At 32.8% G+C, this 17,465-nt stretch overlaps 1 long non-coding RNA gene across 1 annotated transcript; it reads left to right on the forward strand.

Moving 5' to 3' along the window:
- Window positions 1-7,066: 7,066 nt before the first annotated feature.
- On the forward strand, window positions 7,067-14,576 carry LOC141565782 (uncharacterized). The gene is made up of 3 exons (XR_012489119.1): window positions 7,067-7,165; window positions 8,646-8,749; window positions 14,543-14,576. It is a non-coding gene; the product is annotated as an uncharacterized LOC141565782 (long non-coding RNA).
- Window positions 14,577-17,465: the final 2,889 nt, after the last annotated feature.

Genomic DNA, 17,465 nt, shown 5'->3' on the forward strand with positions numbered 1-17,465 from the left:
GTGGTGTGAAGACTCTGACAAAGGGTTCACTAGCCACCAAACCCCCACCCCATAAAAGCACCAAAATATAGAATTTGTCATTCTTCACATTTTGGGAAGAGAGTGGAAACTAACATAAGATCTGCTCTCAAGATGATGGAGGCTTTTGCTTATAAACTATGGCAGAGTTTAAGGGGCTCTTGAGGAGAATGAGGAGAGAAGCAGAAGTTGTACTTGTCCCATGGCAGTGGCCAATGTCTGCCATTGCTATAGTTCTCTTCCTTAAACCTTTACCCACATGGACCAAGTGGAAAGTATGTGACTATGTTTTTTTTTTTTTTTTCCATACTAGTTCCAATAACAGCAGAGTTGAGACAAACCGGTGACTACTCCTGCCTTATCCTTGCTTGACTTCTACTTAATTTTATTTAAAAAATATATAATTGTTGGACTTATTATTTCTCATAAATCCTCATAATTGATTCTGCCCTTGGTTTCCATGTCTTTATCACCACAAATAAGAGCAGTTTATCTATCTATCTATCTATCTATCTATCTATCTATCTATCTATACATTATAAAGCTCTTTTTTATCTAAGTCCTTGTGGTGTATTCCTAACAGTAATATTGCTGGGTCAAAGGATATGTATAATTTGTGGGATATTTTTCTTTAGTATTATTTTGAAAGCAACAATATATGTACAGATTAAGACATACTATATTATGTTCCAAGACAATTCTAGTATATTTGATGGAAAAATGATGTCCATTTTCCACAGAAAGAACTATGGGGACTGCATGTAGATTGAAGTATACTATTTTCACTTCCCCCCCCATTTTTACTTTCTCATGGTTTCCTCATTTTTGTTCTTATTTTTCTTTCACAATATGACAGATTTGAAAATATATTTCAAATCACCATACATGTATAAACCTATATTAGATTGCTTACTGCCTTGGGGAGGGGAGAAGAAAAGGAAGAGGGGAGAAAAATCTGGAACTAAAATTTTTATAGAAATGAATGTTGAAAATTATCTTTACATGTAATTGGAAGAAATAAAATACCATGAAAAATAAAAAGAAATAATACTTTTAAAAGATGAAAGTCCAAATGTACAACTGAAACTTTCGATACCTTAAAAATTATTTTAAAAGGAAGAATGACATTTTCTTGTTTCTTAGGAGAACTCAATCTATTTTTAGTACTTTAATATGCATTCTTCATATAAGATTTATAAGTTTACTAAAAGTCATGGTTGCAAGGGGCCTCAGAGGCCATCTAGTTCAAAATATATCTGAAAAACAATTTCTTCTGCAGTATTCCCAACACATAACTATCTCTATGCATGTAGACCTTCAGGAATGACTTTTAATCTCGAAGGGAGCCCATTCTACTTTTGGATTGTTTTAATTGTTACAAAATTCTTCTTCAAATTGAGTAGGCATCTCCATACCACTGTTCCAAGTGTTCTTTGGGAATAATTTCATGAGTCTTACCCTTCTTCCACATGACATCCTTTCTAATACTTGAAGACAAATTTTCATGTCACCTTTAAGTTTTTTCCTCTCTTTGGTAAGTATCTCCAGTTTTATTATCTATATGCTTTTTGGCCTTCTCAACCACCTAGTCATCTTTCTCCAGACATCCTCTTGCTTACCACTTCTCTTCCAAAGATGTGGTACGTCAAATTTAATATAGTATTCTGGAAGCCAGGGTAAAGTACAAGGGAGCTATCATCTCTTTCATTCTGGAAACCACTCCCTTAAAATTTTGGTGGTAACAAAATTTTTTTTGGTTGCCATGCTACACAGTTGACTCATTTAACCATAAACCTACATATCTTTTCATAAAAACCATTGGTTAGTTGTGCCTCCCCATGATGTCTTCATATAACTTTTAGAACTCAAGAATGTACTTTCAGGTTATTAGAAGTGATTTTTTTATTCTAGCCTTTCAAGATGTTTTAGAGTCCTGTTCTGTCACTCAGTCCAATCCTTTACAAGAAGCCTTTCTCAAATCCTCTTAATTCTAGTGCCTTCTACCTATAAATTTTTTCTATGTATCTTTATATGACTTTGTTTTATATACATTTGTTTGCATGTTATCTTCCTTATTAGGTTATAAACTCCTTGAGGTGCTTTTGTCCTTTTTTTATATTCCTACAGCTTACTTAGTACAGCACCTGGCACATAGTGAGAACTTAATAAATATTTATTTGTAGATTAACTTATTGACTCAACATATTAGCTGTTTTTCCTAGGTTAGAAGCATGCATAAATTTGATAAGAATACTGTTTTATATATTCATGGCCATTTAATAGATAACACATCAATTTAATTAATTTTTATATGAAATCTATGTTTTTATTCTTTTAAAATAATAAATTTTTATTTCAAAATATACACAAAGATAGTTTTCAACATTCATTCTTGCAAAACCTTGCATTCCTAATTTTTCTCTTTCCTTTCCCCTGCCACCTTCCATAGACAGCAACTAATCCAAAATATGTTAAATATGTCTAATTCTTCTACACATATTTCCACATTTATAATGCTGCACAAGAAAAATCAGAACAAAAAAGATAAAAAAAATTAGAAAGGAAAAAACAAGCATGCAACAACAAAAGGATGAAAATACTATATTGTGATCAGTATTCAGGCCCTGTAGTCCTCTCTCTGGATGCATATAGCTCTTTTCATCAAAAGTCTATTTGAATTGGCCTGAATTACCTCATTTTTTGAAAAGAGCCACATCCATCAGAATTGATCCTCTCATAATCTTGTTGTTGCCATGTACAATGTTCTCTTGGTTCTACTTATTAAGTCTTCTTAAAATTTTTTTTTTTTTATGAGCCAAGTATTGTGGTACAATCTGTAGTCCTTGCTACTAGGGAAGACTGAGATTAGAGGACAGATTTAGTTTGGGAGTTCTGAGGTTTATCAGACTAAAATTAATTGGGAATCTTTACTAAATCCATGAGAAGGGAAGGAAGCAGATTCTATAGAAGGGATAAACCAGTTCAGATTGGAAATGGAGGTGGTAAAAGCTTACTCCAGCTTGGGCAACATTGGGAAAGCCAGGAGCTGCTAGGTGGCGCAGTGGATAAAGCACCAGCCCTGAAGTCAAGAGGATCTGAGTTCAAGTGGGATTTCAGACACTTAACACCTCCTAGCTGTGTGATCCTAGGCAAGCCTCAGTTGCCTTAGGGGAAAAAAAGAAAGATAGTAAATTTACTTCTTTGGGTCTCAGTTTACTCATCTGTAAAATTAAGAGCATGTGCTCTTAGAAATGGTCTACTCTTTAAGATCCTTCTATTCCCAATGTTCTGGAAAATAAATTCTTGATTGTATGTAGGACATATCTAAAGCTCAATAAATGATAGGCAAAATTTCATCTATCTTTGGCAGATGATTTCAAACACAGGAAAAAGAAAGAATGGGGATATTTTTCATATCTCAGAAAACTGATTTATTTATTCTAGCCTTTCTTTAAAAAAAACCTTAATGTTAAATACTAAGAATTCTATTATCCTGAATAAATACTTTAGGCTCTGTCAATCCAACATGTTGAATTGGAAATTAAGAGAGAATAAGCCATAATGATACACATTGTCTCAGTCATTATTTTTGACTTGAGTTGAGAAAGTATGTCATAATGATTAAGAATAGTGACAGTTGATTCTCTGGGTAGAACTGCAATTTCAAGGGAATCTATTTAGGTTGATTGGTCTTGAATGACATACGTACCCAATATAATATGCAGGCTGATTTTAGTGAATGTTAGTGTAGTCACAATAGCCTCATCATCCTTGTTTATATATACTATGTTTGTGATTTACTATGGCTCTTGAGAGCCTACAACTGTTTATCCCTCCTTAAAGCAGACTCAGCTAACCCACTCCTGCCACTCTTCCCCCAAGAGACTATAGACTTATGGTAGTCCTTCTTTAGGAATAATGTTGAAGTAGTTGATATATATTTTCTTTGCCCTTCCTTTTTCCTTTCTATAACTCTTTCCCACTACTTGGTACCTTCTGTTTCATTTTCTTTAGGTACCCACTACCAATTAAATGAATTCGCTCTATGGTGTGAATGACTCATAAACCTCCCAAAGGGCATTTGAATTTTAAAAGAGGAGTTTGTTAACCTAAATGAATCTCTAATTGGTAGAATTTCAGTCAGTGTGAGAAAGTGAAAAGATTTCTGAGAAAGATATTTTAGAGGGCAAGAGAATATCTTACTTTTTTAAAGTCAGCTTAATAATTCATTACAGGTAAGATCAGGCTTAACTCCACCTTAGTCTATCAGGCACAAACATTATGTATTTATCAAATTTTTAAAGCAGTCTCTGTAATATTTGCCTTTCAGCATTCCCCTCCCCCAACCAACACACCTGGTCATTCCTCAAGTTGCATGACAAGAACATTGGTAAGGACTATAGTTTGGAGGGTTCTCTCTGAATTTTGGCTAGGCTCTAATAATTTAAACTAAGCTACAAACGATTATGTGGAAACTTAAATAACTGGTAGCAACAATTGATATTTGAGACATCTTTGTTGTATGGATTCTAGGTTAACAGCATATTGTGTGTGCTCTTGGGTGATATTTATTGGGCATTCATAACTTGCCAGGCACTAACAGCACATACACAAGGCATATAGCACTTCTGTAACCTGGCATCTAGAAGGAAGAGGAGGAAAAGTATATATACAACTCCTACTTCAAAATTTGCTCAGAGTTGTTTGAGTTCCAATTGCAAAAATGAACATTACAGCTTATGGAAGCTGAAGATGATAGCAGCTGTTCAAATGAGGCTTCTAATTGAGAGGGTGGGGAAGGTCACAGTCTTACAGAGTTTTACCTCCTCCTGCCAGGCCACCTGTCCAGTGAGGATTACATCTATAAATTACTCTTGGCCATCTGTCCTCTTCTGTGGAATGTGGAATTCCATGGGCATTGTTTTCAAATGAACCAATTGCTGGCAATTGGTCTGGCACTAAGAACTAAGACCCCCAGAGAACACAGGGGCTGTGGTGTGTGTGTGTGTGTGTGTGTGTGTGTGTGTGTGTGTGTGTGTGTGTGTGTGTACTGGAGGAGAGAGGTGGTAATGGGACAAATGTTTGTGAAGTAAAAAAGTACAATTACTCTTTGGTTTTCTGTTAGAGAATTGCCTCTATTTATCTTACTGAGTCTTTGGGCTTAGAAATCATGGATTTAGGGCTTGGGAGGAAACTTTCAAGTCATATAATCCAGTCTTCTCATTTTACAGAAGAGGAAACTGAGGGTTGGAAAGATTGAATGACTTGCCCAAAACTATCAATAGTATTGGCAGATTGGGGATTTGAACCCTGATTTACTCTGATGTCATTACTTAAAGATACCCAGAAACAGGTTGGAATTGACTTCTTGAAAATACTGTAATAATAATATACTTTAAAACATTCAGTTAAAAAGGTCTCTAAATTTTTGAAAAGAGTTGTGGAAAGGATAGAGATAAAAGAATGAAAGGGTAAAAGATTCTAAAATTCCAAATTACTCAACAGTTTTATATTTTTGGTATTTGACTTCATGGAGTTAGGAAATCTACCATTTAAAATATGCCCTAATTTATAAGTCTATATTTTATACAATTTCATTTTCTTTAAATATTCCCAGAAAGTATAAAATTTTGATTTGATGGATTTTTTGGTGCCTGAAGTTTCCATAAAAAAACATTATTATTTATGTGAGTGGGCACGAGATTTCGCCTTCTGAAGAATGTACATTGGAAGGGAATTGTGATATTTTTTCAATCAACAAAACCAGAATTTAAAGGGCCTTTTTTCAGTGATGTGGTACGAGGCATGTACAAAGCAATTCTGATTAGAACCCCTGCCCTCCAGGTAGTGATGCAGCCTGAGATTTACAATAGTATTAAACAAATGCAGGAATTTTAAAAGTTGTTTATAACTTATGCAGGAAAAAAAGAGGTACTATTTAGTGCAGTGATGGGGCAGCTTCTAAGATTTGCATGGTAAGGGTAAAGAGTTGCTTGATAAACTTAATCACCAGCGCCCTTATTCATCAGGGAAGAATCAGATCTATTTATCATATATTGTAAATATATCTTGTGAATCTGACAATTGATTCTCTGGGTAGAATTGCAATTTCAAGGGGATCTATTTAGGTTGATTGGTCTTAAAATATAAAGATGCTTGTCTAAATTAAAAGAATCATTAAAAACTAGGGAATATTACTTTAGTTGTAGCTATAACTTATTATAAGCAACTCTAAATTAACCAGCAACAAATATACTAATTAAATCATTTCTTTTCCTGTCTACAATAGAGTATTGTTTAAGAAATGAAAAAACAATCACATGTTTATGTCCTCAGAATTCTCTCCTGTGTGTGAGATGCAGATCTTACTGGAGCACAGGGGAGAATTATTTCTTTTTCAATATGTCCCTAAACATGATAAGCTGATATGCTATCTTCTTTTCATGGTTATGGACATTCTTGGAGACCCTTATCCCAAGAATGGTTATGGTAATGTATCTCAGTGCATTGGCCAATTGTCTATACCATAATATAATTCTCTGGAGATTTCTGAAAGATAGGCAAATATTTTAAACTATTTTTAGCTAAATTATTTTTAGCTTTAAAAGATATTTTTTCATTTCAAAAGACAAAAGTTATTAGGTAACTATACCATGAAAATATCGAAATAATTTTGATGTGGATATGAATATATGAGTCCTTCAAATAACTAGACTTGGGCTCTCTTTAAAAGGTAAAAAGTTAACCTAAAGATTTTTCCCCCCAGGTACTTCCACCCCCACTTACTAGAAAGGAAAACCCCCCTACCAAAAAAACCTTTCTGTTTATAATACTCAGTGTCAAATACCACTGTAGTCTCAGGAGACTTATTAGCATTCTATTCGTATGTGCATAAAATGTTGTCTGTGTCTGAGCCCAAATACACAAACTGAGAAATCAAAGGGAAATCCTTCACACCTTTTGCTGGTTTCATCCTGAACATGTATTTGTCTTAAAACAGCTTCCTTAAGGAATTTCCTCTTTTAAAAGAAACTCCTCTCCATATTTAGCAGGACAATTGCCCCTTATTCCCTGTTTGAATCCTGAAAGTTACTCTGAAATTGAAGGTAGAAGTTGGTTTTCTTGTCCTCTCTAATACAGCTATTAGGTGAGTCTCTTTTGAAAACAACTTAAAGAAATTTGTATAAAATTAATGTAAATATTGAATTTGTGTTTCTCTTTTGAAATGGAGTAAAATGGTTAAAATCACTAAGAGTTCAGTCTGATTTCACATAAGGAGACCTAAAGTTTGATCTTAATTACTTGGTTTTTGAGACCTAGTGAAAAAGAGTTCTAATAATTGAAATAAAATACTGTATTTCTCACCCAGAGCATTGTCATTCCATTGAAAAAGTCCAGAAAGCAAAAACAAAACAAAATAAAAATAAAAACACCACTAAAATACAAGAAGGAAAACTATAGACTTCCAAAGCAAATATTTTAGATAGTTTTTTTCTGTCAATTTTTATCCATTGTTATTGGCAGATAGGGTTTTTTTTAATACATGTTTGTAGGAACTCAAACAATTTTCAGCATAGGAATCACCCTCTTTTGGGGGGGATTGATTTAATTGAATTGAGTCCTGTACTCTGGTCTGATTATATGGTGCCTCAGGTTCTTCCAGATGATAGAAAGGATTTAAAATTATAAAATTTTAAAGGAAGAGTTTTTAGAGAAGATAGAGTGTAAATCTCTCATCTTACAAAAGAAGACATTGTAGCCAAGTGAGATTATGTATGTTGCTCAATAGCACATAGTTGATTAATGGAGAAGCCAAGAATAGAACTTAAGTATCCTGACTTGAAGTCCATTGATCTGCTATTTATTAAGTACCTTGTGGAAGTACTTCAGAAATAACAAACTTGAATTTCTAAAGACCTTTGAGATCTTTGTGTATTCTTTCATTCATTTACCCACTCAAAAGATATTTATCAGAGTCCTATTAGTTGTGAGTCATTTATGCTAGGTGCTGCGGGAGATACAAAGATGAGTAAGTTATGGTCTCCATCCTTAGTAAGTTTAATGTAATAGGAAAACTAAAATAAATGAACAGAAATTTATCATTAAAAAGGTTGAACCTGTTAAGCGCTATTGTATAAACAAGGTAGGAACAAGGAAACGTAGGTATTCAGAAAAGGTAATCTTGTGGCAAAGTTTACTTCTGGCAAAGTTGTGATTTGTATTATCATACTGTGAGATGTGGGTCTAAAGCCATAAGGGGAAATCATACTACAGCTAGTTTGTTCTCATTTTAAAAGTGGTTAAGGTCAAGAGAGGTTAAATGACTAACAACATCACACAGGTAGTAAACACCAGACATAAGATTTGAACTCAGATCTTTAGACTCTAGAGCCAGTCAGTGCTCACCTCTATACCATGATTAACTGATAGGATAAAAATGAATTGTCAGAAAAGGTTTACATAAGTTTCTTTTATATGCCAATGGAAATATGACATTATTACATTCTATTAATTGTGTTCCACATGGAAAACCATTATGCTTTTTTAAAAATAAGTTTTTACTGATGCCTTTTGTTTCTTATGTCATTACAGTGATCCCCCAATTTTCTTTTCTCTTTTTCTCTCAGATGATGATACATCAAAAAGTCCAAAGATATGTGCAATGTGCAACACCTATGGACCTCCGCCCTCCATAAAGGAGAAGATTAGAGGATTGTATTTTTTTGTTTGAGTATGCTTGATCTTTATAATCTGGTTACATTTATTTGATTTTTTGGCATGTGATTTTTTTCTTCCCTTTTCTTTGTTGTTTTGTGTATATTTTTCCTTGGTTCTGCTTATTTCATTCCATATGAGTTCATATAGATCTTTCCATGTTTCTTGGTATTTATTATATACATAATTTCTTACAGAAAAATGATATTCTATTAGATTCATTTGTTATTGTTCTGTCATTCAGCTATGTTCAATTCTTCATGGCCTCAGGGATTACCACCACCATGTGATGGACATCTACCTTGTCTTCAGTTTTTTGTTATCACAGAAAATGCTGCATAAATATTTTGGTGTGCATGAGATCTTATTTATAGCTTGTCTTGGGGGTATAAATCCCCTAATGGAGTCTCTGGTTCAAAAGATATGGACATTTTACTTTCCTTATTCACACAATTCAAATTGTTTTCCAAAATGGTACCATTTGTAACATTTCACATTTTCACTAACATGTATATGTTAGTGTGCATATTATTCTGCAACCCCTTCAACATTAATCAGTGCCATTTTTTGGTCATCTGCTAATTGGAAGGATGTGAGGTAAAATCCAAGAGTTGTTTTGACATCCATTTCTATTATTATTAGAAAATTTTAATATGGCTGTGAATACTTTGCAATTTTTCTTTTGAGAACTGTTTGATCATTTTCTTTAACCATTTGTCTTTGGAAGATGGCTATTAGTCATATAAATATTTCTCATTTATATATCTTGGATATGGACTCCTTATCAGAGAAATTTTATTAAAATATATTTTTCTTATTCATCCACTTCTTTTCTCAACCTAGATTTATTAATTTTGTGCAGAAATCTTTCAATTTCATATAAACAAAGTAATTCATTCTACCTTTTGTGATTGTCTCAGTAAATAGAATGATCAGTAGATAGAATGGCACAGTAGAGAGAATGCCCTGAGTCAGGAAGACCCTAATTCAAAATTGGTCTCAGACATGTATTAGCTGTGTGACCTTGGAAAAGTCACTTAACCCTGTTTAACTTAGTTTCTTCCTCTTGTAAAATGATCTGGAGAAAGAAATGGCAAACACCACCAGTATCTTTGCCTTAGACCTTTGACCATGCTACTATACTATCTCTATTTGTTATATACACTTATTCCTCTAAACCTACTTCTTCATCTCTAAAGTAAGGGGTCTAGGTAATCTTTGCAGTCCCTCCTGGATCCAAATCCTATGTTATAGCTAAAGATGACTTCTTATGCCATTATGTTTGAAAACAATTTGACAGTTTATAAGTTTACAGAATTTAAAAAAATAATTTTATTTTTGCCTCTTGTTATTTTATTACCATTCCAATCCATTTCCAGTTACATCCTTTCCTCTTCCCCTAACCCATATTATAGAATATATAAGAAAAAAGGTGGTGGTGGGGAACAACTGAGTAAAACTAAACAATATAGCAAATGAGTGACAGAATATGCTATGATCCATGCCCATGCTATGATCTTTAACTTCTTCTAAGAAAGGAAAGAGGCCTATTTTCTCCTCTCTGTTGAGTACAGCTTGGTTATTATAGATACACAGCATTTAGTTTTGTTGATGGTGTGAGTTTTTACATTTATATTATTGTCAATGTGGTATACATAAGATACGCTCATTTATGAGATGCAAGCCAATCCCCTAAATGTCAAAATGTGGCTCAAGGATTGTATGGATACATATTATCTTAAGTCCAGCTCAACCACTGGAGAGTGGGAACCTGTACCAGGTATTCTTTCTGGGAGGGATAGGAAAAATTCTATAACATTCTTTTTTTCCAAGAGGACTATCAGGCTAAAATTATATGCATTTTTGGTACAGGGTTATAAGTAAGTCTTCTTTCAGAAGGAAAAGTATTTCCATTATTCTTTTAAAGTAAGTCTTTAGCTTATTCTAGTTAGCTTAGTTCCTTTCTACCAAATGCTAATTACATAAAAGTATATAAATAGTGATATCATAGTATATCACAAACAGTGGAAAATAAGTAAACCCATTTATCCAAAAAATAGCAAATAGAAAATTAGAGAATTTTTACAGATTAAACTATACCAGGAAAAGCACAAGGATAAATAAACTGTTTAGCAGGAATCAAGATGAAATCTCAACTCATATCAAGAGAAAGAGAATGATTTTGAGGGGAACTAATCTTTTAGTAGTCTCTAAAATGGCAGACCTTGATGATTAGGGACATGATAGAAGATGGGTTTAAATTTTGAAAGACTGTAGTCCTTTACCTCTCAACTGCTTCTCCTTCTCCATGTGTCTCCCAAAGAATGCCTAGAACCAACTTAACTACCAGCATTACCTCTGTCAATTAGGAGTTATGTTTCCCTTTGCAAAGACAGTAGCATACAACCTCTTCCTCTTTTCCTCCTCCCAAACCTGGGATGGAAGCTGGGTTGCATGGACATTGTTTTCAATTTCAGCTTTTTTCATTCTGCATCAGCAATGCATATATATTTGCATTCTTCTTTTTATTCTTCCTATTCATTTCCCTTACAGTGTGATAATATCCTATTACATTCATATTCTATCATTTGTTTAGTCATTCCCAGTCTGTGGTTATTTATTTTGTTTCTGCCTCTTTAGTAGTACAAAAAGCACTGCTATAAATGTTTAGTGTATTACAGGGCATTTTTTATTTTTAAAAAACTGATTAGGTTCATATGTCTTGCACTAATATCTCTGGGCCAAAGACTGTGGGCATTTTAGTCATTTTTTAAAGCATGTGGCACAGTGGTTAGCATGTTAGACTTGGCATTAGGAAGACCTGAGTTTGAATCTTGTCTCCTGCCTTATCTGTTTTATCATGGGGCTCAAGAGAGATAGCATTTTAAAAATTCTTTGTAAACCTTAGTGCATCATATATAAATGTCAGCTATCATTACTGTCACAATTCCAAACTGCTTTTTAGAAGGATTAGATCAATAAACTTAGAACTTTTCCAATAATAAACATCATGTGATGATCTTCTTGTACCCTTCTAATATTGATTATTCCCATTTTTCATGTTTCTCAGTTTTCTGAATGTGAGAAAAACTTTGCCTTTGGCAATTTTCTGAATATAAAATAAAACCTCAGTGTTGTTTTGATTTACATTTGTCTTATTATTAGTGGTTTGGGGACAATCTTTCATATAATTATTATTGAAATTCTTTTGAGAATTCTATGTTTATATTCTTTGGCAACTTATCAATTAGGAAATAGCTCTCAATTTTATATACTTGTATTAGTTACCTATATATCTTATTTTTAAGACTTTTTCAGAGATATGTGATGCAAAGATTTTTTCTCCTGATCAATAGCTTCCCTTTTCATTCTAATTAAAATTGATTGATTGTGTGTGTGTGTGTGTGTGTGTGTGTGTGTGTGTGTGTGTGTGTGTGTAAAAGCTTTTCAATTTCCTGTGGCTAAATTTATTTACTTTTTCTTTTATAATAACATCTATAACTAAGTTGGTTGAGATTTCTTACCCTAGCCATATCTGTGAAAGGTACTCAAACTGTTTCTCTTCTATTTTTCTTCTTGATGTGACAAGATCATGTGTTCATTTTAAAACTACATTTTACCATGAATGAAGTATGTAAATTTCCTTATTTAGAAAATACAAAAGCAAAATTATACTTTTCTCTAAACCTTTCAAAATTCATTTATTTCACTTCTAATGGAACAATTTGTAATACTTTACATTCAACCATGCTTAAGCTTAAGAAAACCGGAATGTATTCAAATTTCTACTTTCAAAGCCAAGAATTAGAATCATGCTGATCATTTTCCTTGCAAAATGATTCATCATGGTTCCTTGAAATAGCCTTTACATCTAATGACTTTAAAGTATTTGATTTCTACCTAGCATTTCTGAAACATATCATTGTACATAGTGAAAAAGACTTGTGTTGTCACTGTGAAGTCATGTGCATTGTTATGAGAAAGGCACTCTCTATGAGTGGTATTTTCTGGATATATTTTTATCTCTATTGTAAAATTCAATAAACTTTAGGGATCTGTAGTCAGCATCTCTGTTCTACAACTCACTAGCCATGTGACTGTAGACAAATGACAATCTCTTTGAGCTTCAGCTTGAGGTTTACATGTAAGCAAGGGCATATCTTACAGGGCTCATGGATCACAGAATAGTGTATTCTCAGAATTCTGTGCTAAACAAAACCTCAAAGACCAACCACTATTTGTATCCTTTAGAGAATTATCTACAATAAGAGTAACAAGTAGTGATCCATTCATTCTTTTTATTTCTTTCTAGAAAGAAGAAACCCAAGAACATTGCATTTTGGCTAGCTCTAATCATTAGGAGGCCTTTTGCTTACCTTAATGCTAAATTTACCTCTTTGGAATATCCGGGAGCCATTAATGTCTCTCTATTCTTCCAAGTAGAGCCAATCAAATGACTAGTTCCTTTTCCTTACAACAACCTTTCACATACTTGAAGATAATTTGAAGATAAGATCTCCTTCTTTGTTGTTATTATTGTTCAGTTATTTTTCAGTTATTTCTACCTATTTGTGACCCCATTTGGGGTTTTCTTAATAAAGATACTGGAGTACTTGGACATTTCTTCATCCAGCTTATTTTACAAATGAGACTGTGGCTTGATCTGGGTTACACATAGCTACTTAGTATCTGAGGTAAGATTTGAACCCAGGAAGATAAATATATCTATCTCTAGACCTGGCCCCTATCCACATACCATCCAGGTACCCTATGTTTCTCTTAAGTTACAATGACACTCTTTAAAAAGTTTTATTGATGTATTTTCTTTTTAACATTACAAACATTTATAAATATTACCAACTTGTAACAAAGTAAAATTGTTAGGTAAAACTAATAATATAGTTATTTCATCTTAAAAATGTATGTAACATTCCACATCTGTAGCACTGCTTCTTTTTTTGAAAAAGTTAACAGAAATTTATTTTCTGTCCCACCCACCTCAACATCTATTAGGAAAAAAGATAAAACAAATTTCTTGTAACAAAAATGCATAGTCAAACAAAACAGATTCTGGCTTCATATAAAAATGTATGTGTGTGTGTGTGTATGTATGTATGTGTATATATATATATATGTATATATATATACATATATATATATATACATATATATATATATCATTCTGTACTCCAAATCTATCTCTGAAATGGACAACATACTTCATTAAGTCTCTGGAATCATTAATGGTCATTGCATTGATCATAGTTCTTACAACTATCAAAAATTTTTTTTCTTTACACTGTTGCTGTCCTTATGAAAATTGTTTTTGATCTGCTCATTTCATTCTCCATTAGTCTATCAGTTAGCATTTATTAGGCACTATGCTAAGAATACAAAAAAATGCTCAAGAAAGTCACAATCTAATGAAAATTATTATTATTATTATAAATCATTGTATAAAGGTCTTCAATTCTTCAATTCTATAATTTTGATGTTATAATATAAATTGTTCTTCTGGTTTTTCTATCAGGGTTGACTCAGAACATATAAATTTTTCCATATCTTTTAAAAATAATTTATTTCCTCATAATAGTATCCCTCAATTGTTGAACAGCCTTTTAGTCTCTAGTTGTTTTCTTGTTTTGCCACTAAAAATGAACTGCTATAAAATTATGTACAAAATGGACCTTTTCTTTATTCTTTGCTCTTTTGGATATAGATGGGCCTAGAATGATGGCACTATTGCCAGTTTCTTCAACAAGTTTTTCATTGCATCATTTTGAGCTGCTTTCCTCTGGACATTTTTCAGTTTCTCGGAGTACTTCCTAAAATGTAGCAGCCAGAACTCAGAATTTCCAGATGTGGTCCAAACATGGAAAAGGAATGTCTGTCACTCACCGCTACCCATCATCAAGCCAAATGGTGTGTATTACAGCTCTTGTTGACTTTTCTTAATGTAGCCTAAGATGTTACTCTTTTTTTGGCTATTGCCATATAAAGCTTTTGATTCATACTGTATTTATAAAATCCTCAGATACTTTTCTCACAAATTGTTGTCTAACTATGCTTACTCATCATCCATTTATGAAGGTGATTTTTGAGCCTAAGTACAGATTTTATATAGGGCAGTTAGAGAGCTGGACCTAGAGGCACAAACACCTGAGTTCAAATTCAGCCTCAGATGTTTACTAGTTATGTGATACTGGGCAAATCACTTACCCTCATTTTCCTTATTTTCCTCCTCTGTAAAATAAATTGGAGAAAGAAATGGCCAACCATTCCAGTAACTTTTTCAAGAAAATCCCAAATGGAAGCATGAAGAATTGGACACAACTGAATAACAATAAAAATAAACAAGACTTTATATTTATCCCTATTAAATTTCATCTCATTAAATCCAACCCATCATTCTAGTCTTTCATGATTATTTTTGGTTCTGATTCTATTATCATACACATTAGTTATCCCTCAAATGGAAATAGGGGTGATAAGCTCAAATAGAAATAGGGGTGGAATGTTTGACATCTCTATACAACAAGACATATGCACATAAAATGATAAGCTTAAAATAAAGCTATATTTTGGAGCTATTTCTTTAGAGAATAGTAGTTCTCATTTGCACATAGAATATTTCTAATGCTGAAGACTTTTTGGATTAATTTTTTTAATTTTTTATATTCAGATCTAAAATTTGATAAATTAATAGTTTTACTTAGGCATTCAACAAATATTTGTAAATTCTGTTTTTAAAAGGAGATTTTAAAAATATCTGTTTCATTGGGCATTTGGGTCATAAAATGTATCACTGCTGGTCAATTTTAACTCATGACAATCTATACTGATTGTAGGTAATGAAAAAACAAAATTAATTTTTCAGAAGGAAAATACTCAAACTTTATTTTAAGAGACTTCTCAGAACCTATAACTCCATTGTTTAAGTTTCTAGAACCCAAGGCCATCTCCAATGACAGAATGAAACATTCAAAGAAAATTCTTCCAGAATCTCCATTAAAGAAGTCCTTTTATTTGGTGATTTTTGAACTCAACAAATTAAATTCATTTTAAAAACAAAAAAAATGATTGTATTCTTTGTTGATAATGTTATATCCCACTCATCCTCACCATATACATCTCCATTGGTCCTTTGGGGAACACCCAATTTGGAGATTAGTATTGTATAACTCACAACCATATAGCCTCACTGAAATAATATTGATGTTAAAAATATGGGTCTTTGTTTCAGGGAGAAAAATTGAGATTAATAAAGGTACTAATTGATTTTTCAAAGGCAATTTAGCTCAATGTTCTCTTCCTCTTCATATTTGGGCCAACTTAATAGTCCATTCATCATATATGAAGGATCAACTCTTGGGGGAATAGCCATCCTATCTAGAAAAAAAGTGTTTTCTATCTACTAAGTTTTTCTTGTGAGCAGAGTCCATTTTCTTCTTCTTGTTTTGTATCCAATTTGCCTTGTCATTGTAACTTTTATGTGGCCCATGTATATGGCCCAATTCTAGCAATTGTTCATCCAGTTTGGATAAAAGATATTTTTCATATACTTGATTATTCTTGCATAAGTAGTTTGGGCAAGTCCTTTTAAGCAGTTAGGGACTGTATTCAGAAGAGGAAGCAAAAAGGATGTCATCAGAGAGAGGCAAGAAAGAATAGAAAAAATGACAGGCTGGTAGTGAAGTGAGAGCAAGGATAACTAGTAGACAACCCACATAGTCCAAAAAGTGTCAAAAGATCTAGAGGAAGTTCTCATCTTCCCAAAGTGAATCAGGTTAATAGATGGTTCCAAATCAGTGCTGGCTAATGTTTCACATGCACCAATATCTTTAGAGAGAAAAATTTGAAGAATGTATTTTGTCTTTTCTAAACAGCTGTTGACATATGAATTACTTGGTTTTTTCCTCATCTATAAAAGAGAGATGCTAAGATTTGTTTATGCTTCAACACTCTAAGATGAAAGATAATAGTTAACTTGCAGAATATTATTATTTTGGAAAAATTCACTTCAGGTCCTGCCAGGGAAGCATTTACCTTGGGAAACAGATCTAGAGCATCTGCAATGCCATATTTTCTTTAAACTAGATTTACAGTAATATTAATAATAATAATTAATAATAATATTTGGTATGATCTAGAGTTTTAATTTACAAATAAAAGTAACCAAATCCCATTCTTCCTTTTTTCTAGCATTTTCCAGTGTGCCTTCCCTGGTTCAAAATCCTACTTTTGTGAAGCTTGGAGAGTGTAAAATTTAATCTTGCCCAGCTTTCAAACTCTTAGGTAGGATTTTAACAGATTCTTTCAGTTCATACATAGTTTAGTGAACTGCAAATCCTAAACTTGCATGGTCACAAAATTTCCAATTATCCCAAGTGAAACACTCCTTTAATATGAAAAATAGAATAGTTTTATCGGAGCTGACATGATAAATCAATGTGTTTGACACATTTTGATGTTTATGGAAGCATCATCCATTGCCATTATCAGTTAATTTGTGTGAACTTGGGCTAGGAGCACTCAAATTTCCACAAATGTATAATCAAGAGAAATATAGATGTTTGTAATGGAAAGAATGTTTGAAGCCTAAGTAAAGATTTACTATATTTAACTGGGTTATTGGATTTGGGGTTTGTTTGGATAATTGAAATCTATGCTCTCATTTAACCAAATAGAATGCTCAGCACACAGTTTGTGCAGACTAAGGGTGGGTGGCATAA

Source organism: Sminthopsis crassicaudata, chromosome 4 (assembly GCF_048593235.1).
Source record: "Sminthopsis crassicaudata isolate SCR6 chromosome 4, ASM4859323v1, whole genome shotgun sequence".
Lineage (NCBI taxonomy): Eukaryota > Metazoa > Chordata > Mammalia > Dasyuromorphia > Dasyuridae > Sminthopsis > Sminthopsis crassicaudata.